At 37.0% G+C, this 12146-nt stretch overlaps 1 protein-coding gene across 2 annotated transcripts in view; it reads right to left on the bottom strand.

Moving 5' to 3' along the window:
* Nucleotides 1-12146, bottom strand: part of carhsp1 (calcium regulated heat stable protein 1) — a 15495-nt gene extending 3349 nt beyond the window's left edge. The window contains exon 1 of one of the 2 annotated variants that reach the window (XM_026208186.1): nt 11998-12146. The gene's annotated coding sequence lies outside the window, so the exon portion shown is untranslated. Of the gene's footprint in view, nt 1-494; nt 520-11997 lie in introns of those variants that run through there. The other variant, XM_026208187.1, reaches the window with a different exon arrangement.

Genomic DNA, 12146 nt, shown 5'->3' with positions numbered 1-12146 from the left:
TCAAACCGAGTGTCTTTCAGCATCCCTGATAACCACCAGCACTGAAACACAAGCCACCGGCTCCTATTTGCGACAGACAGTAATGCGATCGTTCACTGTTGATGCTGCAGGCCAGGTTTAGCCTTTGTTAGCCCTATCTGACCGATCCACCCTGTCCGGGAAGAGATTACAAACTTGCTCTGCTGGCACAGCATTTGGTAAGGCCTATAGAGGTTCAGTCCTCCTTGGCTGTTGAATCTGTTAAGTGATGCACTGGGCACTGGAGCGCTGCGTGTTAACATGAACTGGCCAGGAAGGGTCAAGCTTCCCGAGTAATCACAGCAGGAGATGGCACCAAATGCATAAATCGCACACCCTCCCCGTTGACATTAATCTCCTCTGGGCCATTACAGCCCACACAAATCATAACAAGACTGGCCGGGTTGACCACGAGAGATGTTCCTTATAAGCAATAAAGCATATTAAATAATAATTCGATTATTTTAAAATTGCACCCAAGAAGTGGCAAAGAGGCTTTCCAGTCCACACACCAGCGGCTCCCTCGAGAGATGCGAGATGAGAAAGGGCCTCTTTGTACCTTCAGATGGATTACATCACTGCAATTATAGCTTTCTGCTGTCAGGCTCAGCATGCCCCATAAACAGAAAATGAGGCCAGTGAGTGTTTGAAAGCCAGGGCCAATTATCCAGCGCTGATTGTGTGCTGGGGTACTGATGCATGGGTGAACATTCGTTCTACATCAGCAGAAAAGACCATCAGGAGGAGGAAACTTCCATCATACAAAAAAAGTACCATGGTTTTGGCATTTTGAACATGATGTAAATACCACAATACATCAACATATTTTGACTACATTTTACAACACCATGGTATTACTGTCACTGTGCCATGACATTAGCACAGTAATGTTGGAAGGAATTGTGTTCACATAAAGCGTGCTCTTCAGCCGTCATTTTCAACCTTTGCCACTCCACATGGAGTTTCCTATTACCAAAGACAATATTTGAGGACCCCCTAGCAAGGGTGTGATATTTCCCCCTTGCACTCAGCTGAAATTAAAACAAAGATACTATGCAGAATATAAGGATGTTATTACAATTCAATTTATTTCAATTCTCTAGAATGTTTCTATAACCAACAAAAATATTGAAGAGATTGTTACTAATTATAAAATAAATATAAATATATTATAAAATAACTGTGCATGTTAAATTCTTAATTTCTGAGTAAGAAATGACATATGATCTTTACCTTTTATTACTATTATTACGTTTTTTATATATATAATTTCAAATAAGCATTATTGTGTATAAAGTACCTTGATTTTTAGCTTTTCTGTATTATTTTTGAGTCAGTAAAGGCAGGGTATAGGTGATTTGGTTCAAAAACATTTTTGTTATGCTGGCTGAAAGTCTCTTCACATCCCGATAGCAATATCCAAGTTAAGAGTTCTAGATGCATTTATATGTATTTATTATGGATGTGTAAAACCCATCGAGTACCCTGCCTTGATGGCAATCAATCAATCATAAAAACCATTATAATTAACCATTAATAATCATTATTGTTATATAATTAGTTATAGCAGCATTTTGGTGAGCAGCTCTTATTGTTTAGCTGGCCACAGCATGCGGTCCAAAGTACAGACATGAGAAGAGAGAGAAGCATGGCTTCAGAGTCACATAGTGATGTCTGGGTTAGCTACATACTGTACGTATCGGATTAATCTAACATAGGGTGCATATTAGCAGTGTTTAGTTTAATGCTCAAATGCAATGCCCTATAATATTGACCGAGTTATTTAAAATGGTCATATTGTTTTTAGATGTTACTTTTTTTTCTTTTTTTTTTTTAAGTACTGATGTTATAATAATGCAACAACTATAGTTATGTTTAATAACATTTCTGCATAATAATCATAATCTAACAGTGTTCTAATCGTGTTCATATACAGGTTTTCATGTCATATTTATATATTTTTTTTTACATTTTCTTAATTTTCATAACTTAAAGTCTTCAGATATTTTAATTATCTCCATTACGGCCATGCTCCGCCCCCAACACACGCCCCGCCCCCCCCAAGTACTCAAGAACTCGATTTTTAAAACCCATCAATGATCAAAATGAGAAATTGCCGGAGGGTGAGATCTTATGCTTTCAAAGCTAGCTTGCAATTGCTAGCCTCATCTTTAAATCAAATAAAAGATAAAAATCAATGTCTATACAGTATCATACCATTTATTCACTAATGCTCAGCAAGGCTGTGTTTATTTGATCAAAAACACATTAAAAACCATAACAGTGTGAAATATTACTACATTTTAAAACAAGAAGTTTCCATTTTAATACGCTTTAAAAAAGTAGTTATTTTTGTAATAAAGCAGATTTTTAAATAGCCATTACTCCAGTCTGCGTCCTTCAGAAGGGATTTTAATAAGCTGATTCTGTGCTAAAGTATTAGAATTACCAATGTGGTAATTAAATTGTGGAAAAAGCATTTTTCTTTCCTGTTTTTTACATAAGTATCTATAAAGTCTTTTTTGGTTGATTCAATCCATTCTTTCTGGATAGAAGTATTAACGTCTTACAAAGAAAACTTTAAAACATTTACTTGCATGGTTGTTTAGTATGCAATACACAGAGAAACTAGCCGGTAGGCAATGTGTCCATCATTCCAAAGAGGTCTAAAGCCAAACAACAGCTTTTAGACAAAGGTCAACATGCAGAGGGAGAAGATGTGACCCCAGGATGAGTGCACAGACACTAAGGTCAGCTATTGAATTTCCTGGAATTTTCCATCAACTCTACCTCTACCCAGAGTTGGCTGTTGAAAAGTCTGCCTGCGTAGGCAAATAACTCAGTCTGGCACCAGCCATCCACAATAGGAGCACTAAACCATATTGTGAACAGGGATCCTAAACTATGCCATGCCAGAAGGCAATATACTGTAGCACAACAGAGCAGGTCTTTATAGGCAAAATGTGATTTCAATTTACGTCTTGAGGTCAATAAGGACTAAGTGCTGCACACTCATAAAAACTGAATAAAACATGCAGCAGGGCCTAGAACATGAACATTTGCATTTACATCACCTAACAGGAAACATGTTTCAAAGCAGCAGTGATGAAACCCTTTCAAGAACCGCCCACAAAAACTAGTTTAACAAAAGGTCACAAAATTACGTTTCTGTTCATGCCACCATCTAACAAAAATGTTCCAAGAAGGTTTTACTGATGTTCCCAGTGATAATGAAAATGTTCCAAATGTTCCAAATGTAGAGGTTTTTTTACATTTAAGGAAAAAAATGTATAAACTTTACAAATGTGTTATATATATATACACACATCAAGGAGCATCAAGCACCTCCCCCTCCTGCACTCCACATATAGACGTGTTTGTGGGCGGAGCTTCCGTGAAGGTGGACATTACAGCTACAGGAGTGATGGAGAGATCGAAACGCTCTCCATCTGGATGGTGAGTTGCCAGGCTACAGAACAGCCGTGGGACATTTCCGGGAAAAACAGAGACCGTCTGACGCGTCTGGAGGTGGGATTGTTGCGTGGGTTACAATTATCTGTTTGTTTGCACTCAAGGGCGGAAAGCACCTGAAGAGGTTCAGTTTTTTTATAAAGTACACAGGGAGTTAGCAGCACCGCTTTTATTGCCTTTTAACGATCCAAAGAATGTACATTTCCAACAAAACGCGAGTTAAGAGAAACACTTAACAAAACTGCAGCACTTAATGGAATCAACAACAATAATTATCACAGCAGCACAGTAAAACTATCGCGCCAACCTCATCTGCATTCGTCCAACCACATTCCCACTCCGACCCCCTCCCTGAGGACATGCTAAATGGATATAAACTGATGGATGACTATAATAAAGAGTTTGCATGCATCATAGCCTGCAGAAAATGTAATAAGTGTGCCTAAAATGACAAAAGGACTAAAACCTCTACCAGGTTTCTACACACAGTGATGGCACACTATTGAATCCGGGCCTAAGGTTTCAGAGTACAAGGACAGCTCTAACTCGAACCCCGCTGTTATAACCTCAATAAGACTGAATAGAGCACGAATGAGAGAGTACAAACAACTTTCTCCAACGACATTTATTAGACACAGAGAGGCAACTTGTTTTATAAAATTTTGGTTTTACAACACATGTGAGCACAATGTGCGGACATATTCCACACAATATTCAGAAAAGTGGTCAATCTTAAGCTTTTTATCTAGCCTCTACTGTTCAGGAATGTCCTTTCATTTTGCAGAATATACTTCAATGCCAGCAGCAGCAGTTACAGCAACATGCCATTTCCTGTTTTTGTAAAGCCACGTGCAAAAGACGCATGAATTTGACCTGTTTGAACACAGCCAGCTCAAACATTATTCATGGTTTATGTACGGAACAGAAAGAGAAATGACACTTCTTGAAATCATCATGTAAAACATGGTGCCTATGAATCGAAGAGATCATTTTGCATGAATAAACAGATATTTTACTCAATGATTGTGCTTGAAAGAGTAGTTATCCAATAATTAAAAAAAATTATGAGCTGTGACTTTCATAGAATAACTCAAATTTACTTTATAAAGACTTTTTTTTTGTCTGTTTCCTGATATTTCTGCAAAGAGAAAAGTCATACAGGTTTGCAATGGCAAGATGGTGAGTAAACAGTTTTCATTTTTAGGTGAAATATCCCTTTAAATGAAAATGCACTATATTCAAATTCACTGCCCCACATAAACTAAATCACCAGTATCCTGACAAAATGTCACAGCGGAACACTGTGCACAAACACATCCGTGAACATATTTAGGCCTAACCACAAAAACAACAAGCTGACACATATTAACGTGCCTATTTTATTATTTAGAATACATGACGGGAAAAACAAGGAAAGCTTAGTTTGTTGCAGGATTCAGAAGGGCGGAGATCACATTTGAAATGTCAGATTATGACTGGAATATTTTGGTAACGTATCCAAATTTCCAAATGGCCTTGAGACATTAGCAGGAGGGAAAACAGGGAGGCAGGGACCTTTTGTTCAATCAAAGGACACAACCAGGAAACAGTTAGTAGTTTCCTTTTCCCAGGACTGATGGGTTTCCATCAATACAGCCATTTTAAATACTACATTTTAAAAAAAAGTCTGTTTTATGTGCATTCATCCTAACAGATTTATTTATTTTTATTTCTATATCAGCATCAAACTCCTCCGTACTCTTAAAATAAAATAAATAATAGGGTACGTTCGATGACAACCAAAATTTTTAGTCCGAAAACAGCCTAAATAAAGCGAATAAACAAACACTGAATAAATTGTACAGTACAATGACGTGATGTGATCAAACAGAGGCTCACACTAATGCAGCAAACATGTCGGCAATGTGGAATCTTTTAAAACTGTCAGAAATAGACGCAAAAATCATTAAAAGCATCGACAGCCAGAGGCTGTTTAGAACTAAATAGCATGTCTTCAATGAGAAGAGGAAGGGGTGGTTGTTGCTGGTAACTGTATGATGACTGAAATTGTGAAATGGCCTTAAAAAATTTAATAAACTGCAGAACGGTATATTTTCTAATACACAGACGAAAAGACGCTGCATGAGCTCATGGCACCAGGATTCAAAGTCCAAATCGTGAGGAAAATCTGCACTGAAACAGTGTTAATCGTCAGTTGCTCAGTAAAATTATGAATTTTTCAAATAAAGACAATAATAATGATAATAATAATTACAATAGCTCTATTAATACATTTATCATAACATTCACACATAGTGTTCAAATTTGGACCTGTAATATTTTGTTTTAAAAGAAATTTCTTCTCAGCAAGGCTGCATTTATTTGTACAGTAAAAATACATAACTGATTCAAGTAGGGATCCCAAAAATGGCCAAAAAATTGTGCTTTCTTTTGGTATAACGTCTGCTAGAAAGTAAAAAAAAATGTTCAGTGAAGTAAACTTTATATATATATATATATAATTATTTATTTTTTTTCTTGGAAAAAGCAAGTCAAAACAGTAAAAAAAAAAAAAAAAAAACATTATGGCTATTTAATTTATGTGTCGAAACAACTAGCAAAATGTATAAAAAAAATAAATTAAAAAAGCAACAAAAAAAACCTAGTTAGGTATAGGTCTTCGACCTTGTGTTTCATTTTGTTCAGCTTCTTTTCATTTCAGTGCGTCCCTAAATACACAAATAAATACAACGGTTACAACAAGCATAACCTAGAATCAAATTAGATGTAGTCGGCGCCGATAACCTTGTGGGCAGTGTGCTGACATATTGTGCTCTAGGCATCCCGAGTTCGAGTCCCGGCTCGAGGATCTTTCCTGATTCCATCAGTCTCTGAAAAAAAATAAGTATGCCACTGTTGACCTTGAAATAGGCCTAATTCAGAAACATTTTTTCCGGATTTTTTTTTTTATTTATTTTTTTGCAATACTCATGCTAAAACATATAACAAAGTAGGGGTGGGCGATATCTCGATATTTAAAATATATCGAGATATTTTTTAAACACGATATGGATTTTGACATATCGTATATATCGATATATTGTTTATATTCTGATTCCGCCACTTTGCTTGTTTGCCTTCCCTGTGCTGTGCTCGCCCCCCGCCTCCTTGCTTTTGTCCCCTCTCACCTCGCGTGTAGAGAACTAGTCAAAAAAAAAAAAAAGACAACTGGCTCCATTATATGGCGAAAGGCTGGCAGATGTCTACTGTAGGGCCCAATGAAACGCGGACGGAATCGCGGAATCCAGTCATAAAAATGGAATTTACAGTTTAACGCGGAATGTCACGGAATTGGTCAAATTTTAAATGAATTAATCAAAAGTCGGTCATGCACTTACATCAAATCGCGAAATGGACTAATATCTGCAAATATTAACCCGGAAAAGTCTATTTAAATATGAATCCTGCATTTTCTGCGTGTCTGTGTCAACGAATGGAGCAGAAGCGCGTCTTCATTCATTAAACACGGAAGCTCGCATAACGCTCGCGCTGATTTCATTGTCTTTTCTCTCTCTAAATAAAGACGTGAACACATGAGGAACATCTCCAGAACTGCACTGAGAGTCACTTCATGAGCATATGACCGTTTGATTTGAGTAAGACTAGCTCATATCACATCATAATAAAGACGTGAACACATGAGGAACAATGGAAGTTGTGGCCTAATGGTTAGAGGGTTGGACTCCCAATCGAAGGGTTGTGGGTTCTAGTCTCGGGCCGGACGGAATTGTGGGTGGGGGGAGTGCATGTACAGTTCTCTCTCCACCTTCAATACCACGACTTAGGTGCCCTTGAGCAAGGCATCGAACCCCCAACTGCTCCCCGGGCGCCGCAGCATAAATGGCTGCCCACTGCTCCGGGTGTGTGCTCACAGTGTGTGTGTGTGTGTGCTCACTGCTCTGTGTGTGTGCATTTCGGATGGGTTAAATGCAGAGCACAAATTCTGAGTATGGGTCACCATACTTGGCTGAATGTCACTTCACTTTTCACTCATAGACTGTGGTATCACATACACAGAACTGTGAAGGTAAACCCGTCAAAATAAAAGTATTTGACAGAAATCTATTACTATTGTACAGCAGAATGTAGATAGCCCACTACTACTACTATTAAAATGAAACGAACATAATTTTATAAGGAATAATCACACAACATTTCTCCCATGTTTTATTTTTAATAGTAAATCCCCTTTGTTTACCAAAAAATAAAGTTTAATAATTAAAAGATAAATTAAATGAATGTTTTATGCCTTCATTTGATAATCAGAAAAATGTAAATACACAGAATTTCTTAAGGGAAAAAAACATTTCACATAAGGCTATTTTAAGAAATGTTTTTAACTAATTAAGTTGTTTTTATGCATTTAAATAATTGCACATGCTAAAACACAGAATTAGGTAACAATAAAACATATGGTGAAGAAAAAATAAAATGTTTCATAGGCCCCTTAACATGTAATATTTGCCATATTTGTTTTTGAAGTAGTTTTTTGTGGGTTATTTTTCCTGTAAAGATATCGAGATATATATCGTATATCGAGATATAGCAAAATATATCGAGATATATTTTTTGCTCCATATCGCCCAGCCCTATAACAAAGTATACGTTTCTTGGATAGTGGATACTGGTTCTTTTCAGTAACTGCAGTATTTCAAGGCTGTTCATTTGGTGAACAGCCTTGAAACCAGAACCAGCGAAAAGCAAATATCTGGAAATGGTGCATCACAGATCAAGCAGTTGACACTGCATGGTTCTTCTGATGAGAACAGCTTTCATGAAGTTCTCTGATATGGAAGAACAAACAAAATGAAATATCATTACATGAAATAGCATGAAATAACAGGCAGACTCCACCTGTTACTATAGGTTCAACCCACTTGGTCACTTGAGGTTGGGATTGCACAATATGAAAAGATATAAAAGGCATTATAGGTCACACACAAGGTGGTGCTTGCAAAATACGATCTTCGTAAGAGAAGTATATGACTGGTAGAGTTGAAAAGGCCAAATCTTTTCTGTCAAGAGGCTTTGAACTCTAATTTACATCTCAATGGTATTCTCTGAAAGCAAAACCTCAAGGTGCTTTCTCTAGAAACAATTAACATAATTTGCCATTTCATTACCATTTTCCTTACTGACTATGAGCTTAGTCTTGAGTTTGAACAGCAACAGATTGTGCTAGTCTCTGTAAGAAGATGATCAGATTCGCTACCTCATGTCTAGAGCTACATTAAAACATGCACGTGTCAGTTTTGGATTATGCTCTCCATTAACTCAATGGTCGAGAGACATTCTCTTAAATAAATGTTTTTATACCAGATCACACAAAGTATTTCTTCTAGTCACTGTAATAGGGCTGGGAAATATATCTAACGATATGATCATGGGCAGTTCATTGCGTTCGCGTTCATTATCGCAGATTAATCGCCAGTGATCTACAGCTCTGTCTATTAAGTGCCACTCCATTTGAAAGCAGGTGATGGCGATTAAGCGGTAATCAAGGAACCATATTTACTGACTAGTTGCACACGATCATATCATTGGATTTATCGTCCAGCCCTACACTGTAACAGACTCAGTACACTATGACCTCTAGTTGTCTGTATAAGGTCCCAAATGGGAAAGCTGTCGCTTTCCAAAATCCAATATTCCAACTGGAGAGCTATCAGTTACGTAACTGAAAGCATGGCCCAGTGGTCTAGGTAGAAGCAATGTAATAACACAATGGGTTCTATACATGAAGATACAAAATAATTCTGGTTTTAAAAAAACAATTAAAAAATGGATCAGCCCCCTCAAAATACAAAAACATCCCATCTGAGTGGCACCATTTCACTGGGATTCTTTAAGCTCTGTGACTTCAGTATTAGGGAATACAGTGAACATCAGCCTTTTCCTTTAGTTTTATCACTCTGGTCCCTTTTGGTTACAAAAAAATTAAACAAGATTTGGGAAATCTATTTCTACAATCTTACATAATCTGCATCAGGTGTGTTTTTGCTTTATGTTTTTATTTGCTTTTAACCTTAATCGTTATATATTCTAATCAAAATAATTGTATTTTGAATATAGTAGCAAGGTTTGACATCAAGTAAAAACAAAAAAAATATTAATCATTTGAATAATTTCAACAATCGTACCATTGTATCTGCTATGTTTTCTAACTGACACACCCCAACTCTGAGCTAAAAGAAAATCTCTAGTTTACTCACTGGGCAACTTTATGGTGACATGCATGCTTGTTCAACCTGTAAATAAAATTTTTCCAACATGACTTGAAGTTAACTACTCATATTCGTTCTAAACCTATATGACTCATCAACTTGGATTTTGTGTTCGACTGAAGTTGTCAAAATCCCAAAAAAACAGAAAATCTGCATATTTAGCATTTTTTTTATCATGAATTCAGAAGACTTGTAATATAGCCAAAAAGTCATTTGGACCCCAAGTATGACACTTATTCTTATTTACATTGTTTTGAAACATGAATATCCGGTCTTCATTTATTGCAAGTCCATACCAAACAGCAACCAAATACACAGGCCCGTGATTATTCAACAGTCATGTGAATGGTTCATAGTCTAAAAGCATGATGTGGAAGTAAACATTACAGTCATCTCAATAACACAAACCTGTTTGCTACTTTATTTGATTAGTGTTTATTTCTTTTATTAAACTGGATACATTATTATACCTTTTTATATTTTATATGGTGTCATGATTTGATAAAAACAAAGGTTTATTATTGACTGACCTCCGCTGAATGAGAAGCGACCCGAAAAAAACAACAACAAAAAACGCATGTTAAACAAGATGGAGTTCCAAGACACACCCATCAATCACGATGGACCAATGGTAGCTCAAAGGTGTTTAGGAGCCAAAACAAACTCCCCCAGAAAGTTAGCTTTTGTTAGCGGTTTCGAAACAAACTCAAAATGAACTTAATTTCAGCCTAAATTTTGTTCGAAATTACGTCAGATCATTTCGTTCTTCAATTTCACTTGAAGAATATCGGGGCATTTAAGCCTACCTTTTTGTCCCACAATTTTATAAAGGTATTTTTAATCCATGCAGGGAACATTTTAAAATATCTTTAAAAGTAACTTAAAAAAAAACTAGTGAACTTTCGTATGTTATGCAATCCTGGCGCCAGGCCTGCAAATACATCCGGAGAAATCGTGGCCTAGTGGTTAGAGAGTTTGACTCCTAACTGTAGGGTCGTGGGTTCGATTCTCGAGCCGGCAATACCACGACTGAGGTGCCCTTGAGCAAGGCACTGAACCCCCAAATGCTCCCCCGGCGCCGCAGCATAAATGGCTGCCCACTGCTCCAGATGTGTGCGTGTTCACTGCTGTGTGTGTGTGTGTGTGTGTGTGTGCGTGCACTTTGGATGGGTTAAAGGCAGAGCACGAAATCTGAGTATGGGTCACCATACATGGCTGAATGTTATGTCACTTTTTTACATCAGTCAAGCACGTGGCTACTTTTGCATTCAGCAGAAAAGGGAGAACATATTTTCATTTTGGGTTTAAAAAAAATTAATTCTTCAAAATGGAAAAGTACATTTGTGTTTAAAAATATAGTTATGTCTTATAAATCCTAAGCTAATGTAATGCATTAATCAATATGTTAATTCAACATTATTTACTATCCAAGTAGGGTGAAAGAATTGCCAAAGATCACGTGTACCTTCGTTTACTGTGCAAAGTTCTTGAAAATTAAGTCATCAACCCAACACTGAGATACTTTTTTATAGCAAAAGCAATAAAGAACACTAAGTTACATTGCTATTTGTACTGGTATAACAAAACTGAGAACCAGATCACGTCCAGGATCTGTTTTTCAGTCATCTGGTGTCAACACTGCAATATTGTCAACATCTGCGAGTCAGCCAAAGATTTCAAAGCCAAATGTTTCAGAATCACTGTCGCAGTCTACCACCAAAACACCTTTTTAGACGAAAGACACATTTTTCCTGAATATTTCCTAGAATTGTGGCACATGTTTACTTGTATTGTTACTTCGACGAGCTTTGACCCCTCCCTCCTCCTCCAGCTCTTCACCCGCTCGACTTACTCCCTCTGTGCATTAATTAAACCACTTTATTTCACTCCTTTGCTCAAACTTCCTCAAGCAGATCATACCTGAAACCTTAAAATATACATATTCAAAAAGTAATGAACAAGAAAGTAGAACGATGCCGATGATCGTGCAAAGACGCAACAGATGGAAGTCGAAGACCGCCAAAAGAGAAATGAATCGATGTTCAGCTTTTACACTGAGGTTTAAAAAAATAATCACCTTTAACACATTTTCAACGACCATTGCTCGTTATAATTAATTTAATCTCATGAATAAATCACGAACACATAGAAGTGTCTTTTCTTTTACTTTCTTAAAAAACAAACAAAAAAACCAAATCACTTTGTTTGGATATAACATTTGAAAAGGAATCACGGCATCACTCACCGTCAGCAAATGTGCACGAGCCGAAGAAAACAAGCGTAGAGTGTTCTAGACGGTAAATAACAAAAAGAGAAGTTGCTCGTCGTTTGCTGGTCTCCGTCTCTCTCTGAATGAGGGTCCAAAAGAGGCGTGACTAAACCGAAGCCATCCGA

This window comes from Carassius auratus, chromosome 28 (assembly GCF_003368295.1).
Source record: "Carassius auratus strain Wakin chromosome 28, ASM336829v1, whole genome shotgun sequence".
NCBI lineage: Eukaryota > Metazoa > Chordata > Actinopteri > Cypriniformes > Cyprinidae > Carassius > Carassius auratus.
This window is presented reverse-complemented; position numbering and strand designations above follow the sequence as displayed.